General features: G+C 35.9%; 1 pseudogene across 1 annotated transcript; it reads left to right on the forward strand.

Moving 5' to 3' along the window:
- Positions 1 to 239: 239 nt before the first annotated feature.
- Positions 240 to 739, forward strand: LOC116555206 (annotated as a pseudogene). Its single transcript, XR_004270422.1, has one exon. The product of XR_004270422.1 is annotated as a 60S ribosomal protein L31 pseudogene (transcript).
- The last annotated feature ends 16,778 nt before the right edge of the window (positions 740 to 17,517 follow it).

Raw genomic sequence — 17,517 nt, forward strand, 5'->3', positions numbered from 1 at the left:
TATTGGATAAAAGAGCCTATGTAATTACCCTAATCAAATAATAGTGTAGTAGATACCATAAAAAAATAAATGAATAGCACATATGTATAGTAGTATATTGAGAGCTAAGTGCTGAGGACAAATGTCTGTAGAAAGGAAGGAAGATAATTTGTGAATGAGAAGGGTTGTGATTTTAAAGCTGATTTTCTGGAAGGATTAAAAAAAAAACAAGTCTGGAGCCACACCCCCTCGCCGGGCGACCCGGAAGTTGTACTTGCAGCGGCGGCTTTCCTTCTCCCACAATTCCTCGCACTCTTCCTTTCCACCTCGGACCGGCAAAATGGCTCCTGCAAAGAAGGGTGGCGAGAAGAAAAAGGGCCGTTCTGCCATCAACGAGGTGGTGACCCAAGAATACACCATCAACATTCACAAGCGCATCCATGGAGTGGGCTTCAAGAAGCGTGCCCCTCGGGCACTCAAAGAGATTCGGAAATTTGCTATGAAGGAGATGGGAACTCCAGATGTGCGCATTGATACCAGGCTCAACAAAGCTGTCTGGGCCAAAGGAATAAGGAATGTCCCATACCGAATCCGTGTGCGGTTGTCCAGAAAACGTAATGAGGATGAAGATTCACCAAATAAGCTCTATACTTTGGTTACCTATGTGCCCGTTACCACTTTCAAAAATCTACAGACAGTCAACGTGGATGAGAACTAATCACTGATCGTCAAATATATCAAATAAACTTAAAAAAATTGCCTTTAAAAAAAAAAAAAGTCTGGAAGAAAGGGAAAGAAAGTCATGTGATTTTCTGTAGAAAAGCACATCTGGCAGAAGAAAAAGCAAGCATGAACATCTGGAGGCACAAGAATCCCTAGTTTGAGGAGGAGGTCAATGTAGATTGAACAGGTGATCGGGAGGGGGAGGGAGAGAGAGAGAGAGAGAGAGGGAGAGAGAGAGAGAGAGAGAGGAGGGGAGGGTGGGAGGGAGGGAGGGAGGAGAGACAATAAGAAAAGGTAATGGTGGCACCAGGTAAAGTAGGGCTTTCTGAATCACCATAAGAACTTAAGCTTTTACTCCAACTGAGATTGGAAACCTTGAAAGTTCCTGAATAAAGAAGTAATATTACCTTATCTATTTCATAAATTTCAGTCTGTCAGGTGAATGGGTAATAGATTCAGGAGCAGGATCAGAAGCCAGAAGACGCATAGTGAAGCAATATAATTATTCCTGAGAGACACGACTTACTTAGGACAGAGTGAAATGCCTGGTAGAGGATGGAAATCATATTTTAAAGATATTGCTGAGTATATTTCCTGAAATAAATAATATGAATGCAGGTGAAAGAAAGGCTTCAGTGATGACTTCAAGACGTCTGGTTTGAATAAGAGAAAGGAAAAAGTTGCTTTTAATGTGCTGGAGAACACGGGAAGAGCAAGTTTGTGATAGAAGTAATATGAGGAATTCAGTTGTGAATGTGATTCAAGAGGCCAAATAGGCCTCGAGTAAGCACGTCCCTTAGGATTCAATCAAGGAAGCAGATCCACTAAGAAGGATATGGTAGAAGGGACTTATTACAGAGATTAGACATTCCAAAATTGTTGGAACTGGTGAAATTTCTTTGGAAAGCTATTACATTTGCATATGATGGTGGTCTTGAAATCACTGTTAGACAGCAGGACTGACAGCTGGAAAGAAGAAAGATGGTGAACACAGAGTTAGCAATAGAAAATGAATCCACAAAAACAATATGGAATAATCTACAATGGCAAAGTGGAACCTTTTCTCTTATTCCTTCTACCCTCAAAATGAGGATTGGCCTGCTGAAGAAGCTAAATTGTTTTGCCAGAGATACACAATGTATTTGACCCCAAACCAGAGAAGCTAAAAGACAAAATTCAATGGCAGCCAGAGAGACTAAATACTGTGACCTTCTTCATTAGCAAGGTGAGCCAGTCAATTAGTGAAAATGTGTATGAACTGCAGCAGCTCCTGGCACCCTGTATCAACATTCCATGTTAATGACCCCTGCTTTGTTTCTGATTCTCAAATTTTTTGTGTGATCAACCATAACATGGAAATGCACAGGGAAGAGAATTATGGGAAATTATATCCCACTTTAGCCAAATTGACACAGTACAAAAGTCACCAGAAGTAGGCAGTTGTAAAGTGTGCCTAGGATTCAGGGAGGAAGAATGGGCCTAAAGTACACATCTGCATTATTAGATTAAAGATGATACTGAAAGTGAAGTAATTGGATTATACCATCAAAGGTATTGAGGCATCTAGAAGAGAGAAAAGTGTCCAGGAATTAAGCTCTGGGCCACTCCAATTTTTAGATGTCAAGGATGTGAGGAGGAACTAGCCAAGTGTAAGATGGAAATCTAGTGATAATCAGAACCAGAAACTCAAGCAAAGACACAGTGATTAAATGAAAATAAAAAATATATATATATATATATATATATATATTTGTTTGTTTGTGTTTTTCTCCACAATTGAATTTCCTTCCTGGGAAAGCAGGCTTCAGATTTTCATCCAAAGTGTTGATACAAACATAATTATAAACGACAGGACAGTGCCAGTCCTTTCAGTATTACTAGATAACAGAATCATCTGAAATAGATTTTATTTTTACAAGTGAGAAAAATATTAATAAGGAAACAATTTAACAGCTCTCTTGTAGCAGAATTGTATAGACTAGAGCACTACTTGGAGCAATTACAGTTTGAATCATTAACACACTATTATTCTACAACTGAGAAGTTGCTGAAGTTTGTGACATGCCACGATAAATGTGTCATTAACAATTACTAATTGTTTATTGACTATTTTGATAATCGTTTGAGTAGCAACTCCTCTCAGGAATCAATTGTGTGTGGCTAGTGAATAGATAATCAGTATTCCTGAAGGAAATCAGTAAAACAAGACTTTCACTTTTCTAAATTTTCTTCAATGTGATAGTTAAATATCAGTGGGCATCTGTAATGTTGCATATGAAATGTATCGATAGTCCATAATATTAAGTACAGTTCTATTTCATTATCTGTAATGACCATGCTGGAAAATAGTTTATTCTTGTTAATTGTATCTAAACCATATTCTTTAGTAAAAGATTCACATCTTAAGACTAAGAAATGAAGAATTGTTACAGAGTAATTGTAATTCTTTGAAATGTCATTGGCCGCCTGGTATGGACTGCAGCATTTTGGGGACATGATTATTCAAAGCAGAAACATATTCATTTGCTTTTACACGGTAAATATTTTGTGTATTTGTATATTTTCTCAAATCTGCAATCATGTCAGAAATTGTGCTTGAATGGGTAAATTTCCTTGACTTCCTTGGCCACAAAATCCTTTAAGGCATAAGCCAAAACCCCAAAGGGTGAAGTCTGTTTGCTGATATTTATTCAGAAATTATGATTACATATTCTTAAATATTGTTTGGTATCTAAGTAGTATTTATTGCCATGTTCATATTTTAATAGCTTCTTCAGAATTATTTTCATCTTCAGAAGTCTTATTTGCATTATTTAGAATCTCTTGTATAACCAAATCTCTAAAGTCCCCTTTTTCTTCATATATTTTAGATATTCACCCATTTGTTTTACTATTCTACTTTACTAAATATTTATATGTGATCACAATCCTTGGGGTATGGCTATGGTTCCTTTTACCATATGATCTAAAACATAGGACTGAAATATTCTCTCAGCTCAGAAAACAGTTTATCCAGTCACAGATCTTTAATGTATTATCTGTATGAAATTCTATTATTGTATATTCTTTTATAATGATCCTTCTATGGCCAGTTAGTCCGTATGTCCTAAAGTTTAAAAGAGGGACTTGAAAATTTCCTGAGGACATCAGGAAGCATTGTAATGTACTTTCAGGAAGCCAAATTGCAACCAGAATAGTGAAAATACAGAAAAACCAAAGATCACTATTTGGAAAGTTTTCTAGACTCTTCCACAAAGCTTGTAGAGGCATCTTTATTAATTTACAAGAATTCCATGGTAACTCATGCTCAGTTCTTGTGATACTGCTCATTTGAATGAAAAAGTAATGCATCCACTGCCTTCTGTACTGACCTGATTTTCATCAATAATGGTAAATGAATCAATACCTGTTAATACTAAGATTTTAAGAATTTCAGTTGCTGTGGGTGTTGCATTTATTAGGCAAACATGAGCAGATTTCAAAACCTCTTGCCCATGATCATTCTACAACTTCAGCTTCTGTTTCTTGGGCAGCTTGCCTAGCTGTGCTATGGCTATCTTCTGCCCACACAGAGAGCAGCAAGGCCCTTGGAGTATCACTACTACCCTAGGAAATATATTTTTAATATCATTATATTTTAATGTTGTGGAGGATGAAATTAGTATACAATCTAAATTTCAACATGAAAATTTCTGCAGTTGTTTTATTGATATTTAATGTTACTTTGTTATATTTGTTTGCTGATCCCTACAGTTAATTGAGAAGGTGACAAGAAAATAAGAATAAACTATCTAGAAAAAAAAAAAAACTTTTCAATTCAAATTTATCCTAGCCCCATTATATACTAATAAGTGTAATTAGGTAACCTGTGTAAACTATGAAGGTTCTTTTGACTCCACCCTGTCATGAAGTTGTTGGGCAGTTGCTCATGCACAGAACTGACCCCTTAGACAGACTGTCTCCAATCGGGTCACTTAATTTCTCTTTACCTTTAAAATAGGATATTTAAGTCTACCTCAAAGAGATGACGTGACTATTGATGAGATCATTTCTGTGAAACATTTTGATTATCTCACCAAAGTATTTTCCAAATGATTTTAAACCCATCTATTGGATTTTCTAGTCTGAATGAAAAATCCAAGGAACTAAATTATTCCTGCAGCATTATGGGAGTTCAGAGTAAAGAGAGGCTTTTTTTCCTGCAGAAAGAAATCAAGTGATGTATGGTTGTTGGTGATGGCCTGTCTTACTCAGAGAACTCTCTGATGAGTAACTGAAGCTATTTATAAATGTGTGCTAGACATATACCACTTTCCTTTCTCTACTACCAGAAGAACCAATCACTCCCTTTTTTTGTGTCAGTCTTTTATCTTCTGTTCATAATGTTATAGCACTTCCAAATGATTGATGTTATATATCTGTTTTGCCTGTTGGACTATGAGCCTTTCAGGAGGCTAGGGCTCAGGTTTTATTTATTTTTCAATTCCTACTTTACTTGTTATAGAACATGACATTTGATAGATGGCTAATAAATCTATTAAATATATAAATAAAAATTAGAGTCAAGTTGGCTTTGTCAGAAAACGTCTCTGGGAAGTGCAGTAGGAACTATTGCTCTCTAACTCTGGAGACTGTGTGGACCCCAAGAGCCTGACAGGAGAATTGTTTTCCTCAAACATTTTAATGCTCTCTTCCTCAGTATTATAAATGTATATTCAATAGAGTATACATTTATATTTATAAATATATTTATATTATGCATACATTTAGAGCCCATTTGTTTTCAGTTTTATCTTTTTACCTTTGGGGAAATTTCTTCCCCACTTCTGACTTTTTATTGACCTAAAAAGCTAAAATTATTTCATCAGCTGAAAATTTAAGACATCTTTTGGCAGTTACAGCTTAGCACTCTCAATAGGTGAGATTTATAGAACATGTATCTGATTTTCCACGCTGTTCTCATAGCTACATTGGGAGCACATTAATGATTATTCAGCAGCATTTTCTGAACCATATTGATTTCATAATGAAAATAAAAGAGTAAACTCTTTGTTTTTAATACTTAAATTTAGATTGGAAGCATAGTTTCATGATTAGATCACAAAAAACAAATTTCTTTTTAAAAATGACAATATTACTGATCTCTATTACTGTTTTTATCATTCTATTACAAAATCAATTCTATGAATTCACATAAAAATTTATGAATAGGAATCAATGTTTAGTTCTCACTGCCAATGTCACTTCTTTATCTGAAAGCATTTTCCCTACTATCATTTGTGTATATTGACAAGAAATTCAAAAATTACCTTAAATGATAATAAAATGATTTAATCATGAGTTTAGCTTTAGGCATTTGGGAGAAAATAGAATTGGATTTCTTACCATCTTCATTTAAAATTAGTGTATAATCTGACAAATCATCTTTATTATTATTACTTGCTTCACAATAGATACTGCCCAGTACAAGTTATCAAGTGCATATGCAGTTATTTTAGAGGACATTTATTCTGATGGTTTCTAGGAGATTATTGCTTTTTGTAGATTAGCTTTGAGCAGGTTAAAATAATTCTCTTAAGTCACAGACATACGGGTTTGTCTTCATTCTCCAGAAAGTTCAATCACCACTCAACCCACAATCACTGAAATTGCTATTTAATAAATTTCAATGTTCATTTTCAAATAGGTTGGGAAAATAAGGAAGAAAAAATAATACATCAGTTTCAGTCTTAGATTGAGTATTAAACATAACAAGGAAATAGATGAGTTTATATATTTTTTAATCGTTAAGTGCTATAATATATCCTATATAAAAAGCAGAAATTTCTTTCTTATAAACAGGATGGGGAATATGCTGAATTCTGTATTCCAAAATGGCATTGAATTTATGCTGATGTATTTGTCTGTCTCCCACAATCTGTGTAATAATGATGAAATATAAATATGCACCTGATTTTGTCATCACCAACTGGCTCATCATTGATAAATTACTTAAATTTTCTAAGCCTTAATTAACAGATTTTTAAATTCTTAATTTTATTCACTTAGCCAGTAGCTTTTCTGTGAGGATTAGAGATAAATTTGTGAAGCCCCCAGCATCATACACAACCCATAATTAATATCATAAATAAAATCCAAATGATAATTATAATTATTGTAACAAACCTTTATGTTATCTACAGTTATACTTATTATGGTGACGGAACCTCTTCAAGTATAGGTTATTTTTAAGGGTCTTAACATTCTTTTTTTTTTTTTTAAATTGCACTTTAGGTTCTGGGGTAAATGTAAATGTGCCGAACATGAAAGATTGTTGCATAGGTATATACATGGCAGTCTGGTTTGCTGCCTCCATCCCCCTGTCACCTAAATCTGGCATTTCTCTCCATGTTATCCTTCTCCAACTCCCTACACCCTGCTGACCCTCCCCTAGTCCTACTCAATAGACCCCAGTATGTGATGCTCCCCTCCCTGTGTCCATGTGTTCTCATTGTTTGACACCCACCTATGAGTGAGAATATGTGATGTTTGATTTTCTGTGCTTATGTCAGTTTGCTAAGAATGATGGTTTCCAGATTCATCCTTGTCCCTACAAATGACATGAACTCATTGATTTTTATGGCTGCATAGTATTCCATGGTGTATATGTGCCACATTTTCCTTGTCCAGTCTATCATCATTAGACATTTGGGTTGGTTCCAGGTCTTTGCTATTGTTAACAGTGCCGAAATGTACATACGTGTGCATGTGTCTCTATAATAGAACGATTTATAATCCTTTGGATATATACCCAGGAATGGGATTGCTGGGTCAAATGGAATTTCTATTTCTAGGTCCTTGAGGAATTGCCACACTGTCTTCCACAGTGGTTGAGCTAATTTATACTCTCACCAATAGTGTAAAAGTGTTCCTGTTTCTCCACATCCTCTCCAGCATCTGTTGTCTCCATATTTTTTAAGATCACCATTCTAAGTGATGTGAGATAGTGTCTCAATGTGGTTTTGATTTGCATTTCTCTAATGACCAGTGATGTTGAGCATTTTTTCATGTTTATTGGCCTCATATTTGTCTTCTTTTGAAAAGTGTCTATTCATATCCTTTGCACACTTTTGAATGGGTTTGTTTTTTTCTTGTAAATCTGTTTTAGTTCTTTGTAGATTCTGGATATTAGCCCTTTGTCAGATGGGTGGATTGCAAAATTTTTTTCCTATTCTGTTGGTTGCCGGTTCAGTATAATGATTGTTTCTTTTGCTGTGCAGAAGCTCTGGAGTTTAATTAGATCCCATTTGTCTATTTTGGTTTTTGTTGCCAATGCTTTTGGTGTTTTAGTAATGAAGTCCTTGCCTATGCCTATGTCCTGAATGGTTTTGCCTAGGTTTTCTTCTTGGGTTTTTATGGTGTTAGGTCTTATGTTTATGTCTTTAATCTATCTGGAGTTAATTGTAGTGTAAGGTGTCAGGAAGGAGTCCAGTTTCTGCTTTCTGCACATGGCTAACCATTTTTCCCAACACCATTTATTAAAAGGGAATCCTTTCCGCATTGCTTGTTTTTGTCAGGTTTTTCGAAGATCAGATGGGTGTAGATGTGTGGTGTTGCCTCTGAAGCCTCTGTTCTGTTCCATTGGTCTATATCTCTGTTTTGGCACCAGTACCATGCTGTTTTGATTACTGTAACCTTGTAGTATAGTTTGAAGTCAGGTAGTGTGATGCCTCCAGCTTTGTTCTTTTTGCTTAGAATTGTTGTGGCTATGTGGGCTCTCTTTTGGTTCCATATGAAGTTTAAGCTGGTTTTTTTCCAGTTCTGTGAAGAGGGTTGTAGGTAGCTTGATGGGATAGCATTGAATCTATAAATTACTTTGGGCAGTATAGCCATTTTCACAATATTGATTCTTCCTAATCATGAACATGCAATATTTTTCCAACTGTTTGTGTTCTCTCTTATTTGCTTGACCAGTGGTTTGTAGTTCTCCTTGAAGAGGTCCTTTATACCCTTTGTTAGTTGTATTCCTAGGTATTTTATTCTCTTTGTATCAATTGTGAATGGCAGTTCATTCTTGATTTGGCTCTCTTTATGTCTGTTATTGGTGTATAGGAATGCTTGTGATTTTTGCACATTGATTTTGTATCCAGAACTTTGCTGAATTTGCTTATCAGTTTAAGGAGGTTTTGGACTGAGATGATGGGAACTTCTAAATATACAATCATGTCACCGGCAAATAGAGACATTTGACTTCTTCCTTTCCCAGTTGAATATGCTTTGTTTCTTTTTCTTGCCTGATTTCTCTGGCTAGAACTTTCAATACTATATTGAATAGGAGTGGAGAAAGAGGGCATCCTTGTCTAGTGCCAGATTTCAGAGAGAATGCTTCCAGTTTTTGCCCATTCAGCATGATATTGGCTGTTGGTTTGTCATAAATAGCTTTTATTATTTTGAGATACATTCCATCCATACCCAGTTTATTGAGAGTTTTTAGCATAAAGGGCTGTTGAATTTTGTCAAAGGCCTTCTCTGCATCAATTGAGATAATCGTGGTTTTTGTCTTTTGTTCTGTTTATGTGGTGGATTACGTTTATAGACTTATGTATGTTGAACCAGCCTTGCATCCCCAGGATGAAGCCTACTTGATTGTGATGGATAAGCTTTTTGATGTGCTGTTGCAATTGGTTTGCCAGTATTTTGTTGAAGATTTTTATATCTATGTTCATCATGGATATTGGCCTGAAGTTTTCTTTTCTTGTTGAGTCTCTGCCAGGTTTTGGTATCAGGATGATGTTGATCTCATAAAATGATTTGAGAAAGAGTCCCTCTTTTTGGATTGTTTGGAATAGTTTCAGAAAGTGGTACCAGTTCCTCTTTTTATGTCTGCTAGAATTCAGCTGTGAACCCATCTGGACCTGGGATTATTTTGTTTGGTAGGCTATATAACATTCTTTATCTCTGTGACAGTGACTCCTTTAAGATAAAATATGAAGAATCTGCTAATGAATGATGAAATAGAAAATAATGTTTTAAAGTCAATTATAATATATTTTAAAATATGTGAATTATCTATTCATGTTTAATCCCAGGAATAGAATTTGAATAAAATATAGCAGTATTTAAAGATACTTATTTATCTTATTTAACTCTGTGTGTGTGTGTGTGTGTGTGTGTGTGTGTGTGTAATTAGCAATATTCCTAGGAGGAGGTGGGGACAAGGTGGTAGACTAAAAGCCGTTCATGTGCCCTCACAGAGAAGAAGCAAAGGGGAAAGTAAACACAAACCTTAAACATTGATTATCTAATAAACCACATCAGGGTCTATCCAGGCAACAAGAGGACACAGACAGCAGACAGGAGTGAAGCCAGGCATCAGCCTATCTAGGATCAATGCCAAGCCAGGAGAAGCTCCCCAACATGGGAAAGGGTGAATGAGTATGAGTCTTCATGGGAATTCATAGTCTCGTCAGTGACCTGTGCAAGACTGGGAACAAGATAATCCTCCTGCTCCTCCCTTGCACCCAGTCACTGCATGTCTTCACTGAGGCAGAGAGCCACTTGGACATATTGCGGAGGCAACTCTCAAGTCCACGAGAACTCCTGCAAGCCTTGGACCCCAGAACAAACCAGCACCAGCGTGATAGCCCCAGTAGAGGTCACAGTCCTGAAACCTTGGAGCAGTAAGATTGCTCCAACTCCCTCACTAGACAAGGCTCAGTGCCAGCTCTTTGCCCAATCATCCAGCTTCTATCTGAACTTAGCTGGTGGCCACAGTTCCCTATCGTCTTGGAAAACACTCAGATGGCAGGGTGAGTAACCTCGCAAACACCTGCCACTGGTAGCCAGATGTTCAGTGACTGCTGGAGCTTCTGGCCAAGGGGTCACATTCTGACTAAACTCTGCCAGCAGCCACAGCCTCCTATTGTTCCTGGCAACAACTAGACAGCAGGGTGGGCGACCCCATCCACCCTCACCATTGGAAGCCAGATGGGCAGTGCCTGCTGGAGCTTATAGCCCAGTGTCCCACTTCTTTCTGAACTATGTGAGCAGGCGCAAGTCCGTAATTCCCCAGGAAGCACCCAGGCAGCAAGTTGGTGACCCCATCTGTGCATGCAAATCCTAGCTGAGTGGAACGTGCTGGCTTGGGCAGTGGCCAAACAGGGAGAGGACCTCACTTGTGGATCCATATTTAGTACAATGTAATAATAATAGAAATAAAGTGTGCAGTAAATGTAATGTACTTAAATCATCCCAAAACCATTCCCCAACCTTCCCATTCATGGAACCATATCCTTCTATCAAAACATCTCTGTCTGTGGCTTCTGAGAAGATATTCAGGTAATTCCTTTTAGCATAATATAGGAGGTCCTGTCCAAACTCAGGGTTCGATTCTCTGGGTAAGTCAAAAATGTCTTGCACATATGTATACAACTGAAGAAAAAGCATGCAATAAAAATTAATCCTGTGCTCTCATCAGTTTGACTCCATTCTGATTATTTTATCTTTGGTCTCTAGCAAACCTAACATTATCAGAGCAACCCTTTACTAGAAGATGGCTCCCAATCCTGATTATTGTTTATGATATACAGTACAGTCAGTCCTTTGTATTCTTGAGTTCTGCATCCATGGATTCAACCAACTGCCAATGGAAAATATTTGGGGGAAAAAAAACAATAAAAAAAATACAAAAAAATACAGCATAGCATTTACATAGTAAATTTATATAGCATTTACATATTAGGTATTATTAGTAAACTAGAAATGATTTAAAGTATACAGAGAATATGCATAGATTGTAAATACTATGTAATTATATATGAGGTACGTGAGCATCCTCAGATTTTGATATTTGGAACGAATTCCCAGGGGTAGATACCAAGAGAATGCTGAACTCTGGTATGTCCACTAAATGCCTTGCAGCTAGTAAAACCAAAAGATGCTTGAAGTTGAGACTTAAATTGCCTTTCTTGTAATGTATTCCCTTTTCAGTGTTGCTCTAAGGGAATTTGATGATGTCCTTTGGACCTCCGAGATGTCTTATATGAAGTAGAAAAACTGAGAAACATAGAGAAGTACAGAGTTTAGGCATTTAATTTTCGCTTGACATTTCATTTATCCCAAACATGTTACATTTAGAGGAAATAGTGTCAAAATTTTTAAAAAATTAACAATTTTGACTGAATTAGAGAAATAAAATATTTAACTACCGCAATTTTTCTGTGCTTGTATTTACCTTAATGAATTAGACTTGTCAAAGAAAGCTAAGAAATGAGAGATGGGTAATTTTTCGATTTGGTAGCATATGGTACATATCTTTGATTTCAGCAAAAAAAAAAAAATACATGGCAATTTTGTCTAATTGAAAACTGAAATGCAGTGAAAACCATTGTTCTGAAAATGAAATTAGCAATTACATTACAGTTTCTTTATCTGGTTATTTATCATATTCCAAAATGGCTGCTTTTCACATACTGCACATCTTCAAGTAATATGAACAAACTTCCAGGTCAGTTTTGCAAAAGTGAATAATAAAATGATTATTACTTTTTGGTTCTAGATTTACTGAACGATACTTTATCAAATTTCAGGCATAGGCCAGATTGTAATCAAATAAAATCATTTTACACTCAGCTAGATAATTCCTCATGTACTTTCTGTGACTGTATTTCAGTTCTATTCAACAGTATTTGATAAATTTTTCTCAAGAAATTGACAGAAAGCTACCTGTCAGTGGAAAAATTTTCAGAAAAAAATCATATAAGACAGATGACAAGATGGATGATCAATCTTGCAGGCGAGCAATGTTTGTGTTCTTTATGTCTAGTAAGCAGACACCACAAGTGGTTTGCTATCAGGTGCAGATGGAGGAATTTCTTTGGTTTTTAGGAGAAGTAGGAATTCCTCATATACTTACTGTGTCAACTGGATACCATGCTTTGTTAAATAGTGAGCTACATTGAGTGGCTATCAGGTCTATGAAATACTGCTACTTTCTCTTCAGACTTCAAATGAAGCATCTTTTCCACAGAAAAGACTTTCAAGAGAGGGCCTTGTACTCTGTTTGGTCTACCTGACATTCATTCCTTTATTTACCTTATGAATTGATCGTAAATTTTATTTTCATTGCTCACTTATAATTGTCTTTCTGATTCCAGAGATCATGTACCATATCTGTACTCTTTATCAACCCATCTCTATCTACGGTGACTATTCCTGATTAGTCACATAACATTTGCTCAATAGTTTTGATATATGCATGATACCTAAATGCAAATAATAAAAATAAAATAATATATAAAATGGAGATTCTCTAAAAGAGAAAATGTAATCCCATGACTTAACTAAATCCTGGTGTCTGGAAATGTTCAGGGAAATTTTCACAGGGAGTAGATAATATGATAAAACTTACTCTTTGGGTAAGTTAATCAAGGCTAAGCAGGTAGAACAGAAAGAAGTGTATAACCATAGCATGTTACCAAAACTTCATATTGGAGCATAGACTGTGAGGTAGAGAGCGTCATGAGATGAATCCAGCAGAGAAAAGTTGTCTAGTGGTCAAAGAGTTCTTAAGAAGCTGTGCTGACTGCAGCTAGATCAATATCCAAGCTTGCATATATTTTTCCAGTAAGGAAACAATGAGCCAATGCATTTCAACAGCTTAATATTCATGACTCAGCATGTACTATGAGCTTCGTGTTTCTATCAGTTTCCCTTATTCTCAAGTCCCATAGAGATGATATGAAGCAGGCCCAGGTGAATAATGCATACAGTTGATCTATGACACAGCCAAGGAGCTTGAACTCAGGAAAGCCCCAATCTAAAATAAAGGAAGTCTGCCCAACCTTAGCCAACAGAGAGGCATTACATTTATTATCCTAGTAAGGGAATATGTCTATATTCTGAACTTGAGGGAAACACCATCTCTAGTTTTCAAAGCTGTTTCTTATGTAAATATCTTTGTGAACAGACTCTATCAGGAGATTATAGAAGTGCCTTGGAGAGTTGCCTCCCAACACTGCTGGGAACCCATTTTGAAAAGCCCTCCTTACTACCTAAGGCATTTGTATTGATATATTTTTTGTTAATGGAGTAAAAAGAAAAATGAGGAACTTTATCCAGGTGACTAATAGGGCCACATTTTTATATGAAGGGGTAAAAAGTCATGCTCCTGTCAAAGCTGATAGGTGAGCAGCGGCTTCTTGCCTCAAACATCCAAACGCTATATGTCTAGGACATCTAAACAGTTTAGTCACTTAGATATCTCTTTGGAGGTATATTTATGAAAATCCTTATACAAAAGCAAATTTATATTTAGAGTTTAAAGATTTTTTGAGTTTCTTTGATATTTTATCCTTGTCAGTTTACAATATTGAATTACCCTTTATATTTCATAGCACATAAAGCCTTTATGGCATATAATATGATTCTGTTGTTAATCTGATTCATCTCACTTTGCCCAAAGCCAGATTTTATTTTCATACTTTTATTTTCTTGCAGTGACTTACTTCAGAATGGTAACTTTTTATGAAACCACATGCCTATTATATGTCTGTTATGAAGTTAAGTTTCAGAGTTGCTTTATACTTACATCTGTCTGTAATAAAAATGTGCCCACAGTGGAGACTTTCTTTTTGAAACATGAACAAAGCTGAGAAGGGAATGTTAAACAGAGAAAATGAGCACTGCTGGCCAGGCGCGGTGGCTCACGCTTGTAATCCCAGCACTTTGGGAGGCAGAGGCAGGTGGATCACAAGGTCAGGAGTTCAAGACCAGCCTGGCCAACACGTGAAACCTCGACTCCACTAAAGATACAAAAATTAGCTGGGCATGGTGGCAGGTGCCTGTAATCCCAGCTACTTGGGAGGCTGAGGCAGGAGAATCGCTTGAACTGGGGAGGTGGAGGTTGCAGTGAGCCGAGATCGTACCACTGCACTCTAGCCTGGATGACAGAGCCAGACTCCATCTCAAAAAAAAAAAAAGTTAGTACTGTTTTATTTTCTTTTCTGAATACATATTAAATAAAAATTAATCATAAATTGAATTTGCTGGAGTGGGTGGATACTTGAAGGAGAATAAGAATGAGAATAAATCTGATTTACTGCTTTGATATTTGTTGAGTGTTTTACATGTCCTATGTTTTCTCTTATGTTTTTGTGGAATCACAAGAAAGTAACACTTGGTATATACCCTCAATGACCTTTCAGCCTAGTGAGAGAAACAAGCAGAAGGTACCCTTATAATAAAACATTGAAACTGTAATAATAGGCAAATATACAATGTGTCATGAAAGTGCTCTTCCTATGTACTTCATGCAAAGTTGCATCAGGAAAGCAGTATTAGGGCTTAGTATTGAGTAATGAGTAAGGTTAATAAAATTGAGTCTGAAGTGACTTGGAAGAATGATTTGTCACGTTAAGAGAAATACATAGGAAGAAAGTAAAAAAAAATGTTGCATTAATAAAAACCTTGAATGTATAGTTGGGGTAGAGCTCAGATTATAAGGTTAGGGAGTCACAGAAAAGGAAGGGAATATGGGACTACAAAGTTAAGTTGGAGCATTTGATTGGATCACAAACGATCTTGAATGCCTTATAACAAAAATGATTTTATTTCTTGAAGGTGATGTAAAACAAGAAGATGTTTGTACCTGTTCTACAAATGCTAATTCAAAATTCATGTGGGAATGTATTGACAATAGGCAAAACTTAATGCATGGTATGTCTATAAACATAATTATGGCATTAGAAGTAAACACTGGAAAAATAAAGAACTGAGATGTCAGAGCATCTCAATTTCCAAATAGATAGCAATGGGTTGGTTGGCTGGCTATGGGAATGAAAATTGAAAACAAGAAAGACCTTGAGGTTTGGAACTCAAACTGAAACTGTATTATTATATTTGGAAGACCAGATGTAAATTGGAGTATGAAGTAAGATAATATGAAAAAAGAGCTTAGGGGTTATCAGGTTGTCATCCAGGTGCAATTATGTAGTCCATGAAGTAGAGGATTTTGTTAAAGTTGAATGAGTAGTAGTGAATTCAGTGGAAGATCTGAACCTAGAAAACAGATATGGGCAATCTGATTCATCTTCCCATTTGCTCTTAATTAATGAATTTTCAGATCAACAAATTGGAGTAGTAAAAAGACTTGGCAGTCTTCCTAATAGCATTGTAAGGCTAATTATTGTCAAAATCAGTGTATTATGTATCAGAAATATATATTCTATCTCGAAACTTTGAAACGTTAAAACAGCAAACAAATTGTGTGTTTGTTTCTTCCCTTGTGGAGCAGAAAATTATTGTTTTGGTCAATGAAATTGATCTTTCATGTTAATATTCCTTTTGAAATATAGTACTTGCTACTATATATCTTTTCCAGTGCTGAAGTGCCACCTGGAAAATAATTGTTCTTTAATAAATATTTGCATTCATGTATGTATGCCAGAACAAATTCAGTTCTCCAAATGTTATCTGCATACTGTAAGATGTCAATAGTATTTTAAATTTGACACATTCTTGAACTGTAAAATGTTTAAATACTTAAAAGAATGTGTAAGCCTTTTACAGTTCAAGATGTCCTTGTGTTACTATTTTATTAACATTAAAATAAACTTTAAGATGATATCAAGCTTGTATCAAATAAAAGTCTCAGAAGTCCTCCCTACATTTTTCTTGGAGGTCATGTTTTATGCTAGTTGAACCCGGCCCTATCCCAGGAGATTCAAAGATATAACAGTTTAGTGTGCCAGTGAAGAGGCAGGTGTCCCTTTGTTAATTTGGTACTATCAATTTTAGTATATGTGCTACCGAAGCAGGCACTAATTTGGCACTATCAAATCTGGGTTGCAAATTAGCAGGGTTTACAGAGAACTTGTCTTTGTTGCCAAAACTCAGTCCACCCATATGATGTGCCTCTACTTTAATTATGAAAATTTGCAGTAATTCCTCATACCTGGAGGGCGGGGCTTGCCTTGTGCAGACGAGATTATTTAATATTTGGAGAATATGATTTACGATGAGGGAAGATCCATAACCTGTAGTTATTTAGGAGGTAATGACATAGAGAATAAAAATGGCGGGCTTTGTCTCCAGAAGAACTGTGTTTATATGCATCCTGGTTCTGTCATTTATTTATTATTTGACATTGAGTAAACTGTTGCTCTATCTGTTTGTTTGATCATTGGAAAGTAATGACCGAATGCGTATTATGTGTCAAGGATTGTTCTTGAACCTGATGATATAGAAGTAAAGAAAAATATATTTTGTACTCTCAAGAAACTTGCATTCTCATGGTAGAGACAAACTAAAAAAAGAAAATAAAAAGCTTGCACGACGGAGATTGATGGAAGTGTTGGCATTGAGGTATAAGACAATTGGGAAAGACGTCTTCAAGGAGATGCCTTCTGAGCTGGAAACCTGAATGATGAGGTTCCAGTCAAGTAATCACTCTGTTTGTGTTTCTACCTCTGTGTTGTTGAAACCATGATATCTACTTTATAAAGCTATACTAATAATTTTTTAAAAGCTTACATAGGTGAAGTGAATAATAAATTAATATTTGTAAGCAGGCAAACAAGATCAGGTCGATTGTTTGTTTGATATGGTGATCCTATTTTCTTGAGATTACCACTCTATAAAAATAAACAATCACTAGTTTTATAATAAAACTGCTTTCATACCTTATATGACCACAGATTTTGCTAGTCCTATTAAATAGAATTTGTGTTATAGATTTGCCCTTCTGTAGTTAGATGCTGTCTGTTCACTCACGTACCCCTGCGACAGACTTTCTTGGAAACAGCTTTTCAAAAAAATGCTTTCTTTTTTGTGTACCTC

Source organism: Sapajus apella, unplaced genomic scaffold, assembly GCF_009761245.1.
Source record: "Sapajus apella isolate SASKATOON/1434 unplaced genomic scaffold, GSC_monkey_1.0 scaffold14, whole genome shotgun sequence".
In the NCBI taxonomy this organism is placed as follows: domain Eukaryota; kingdom Metazoa; phylum Chordata; class Mammalia; order Primates; family Cebidae; genus Sapajus; species Sapajus apella.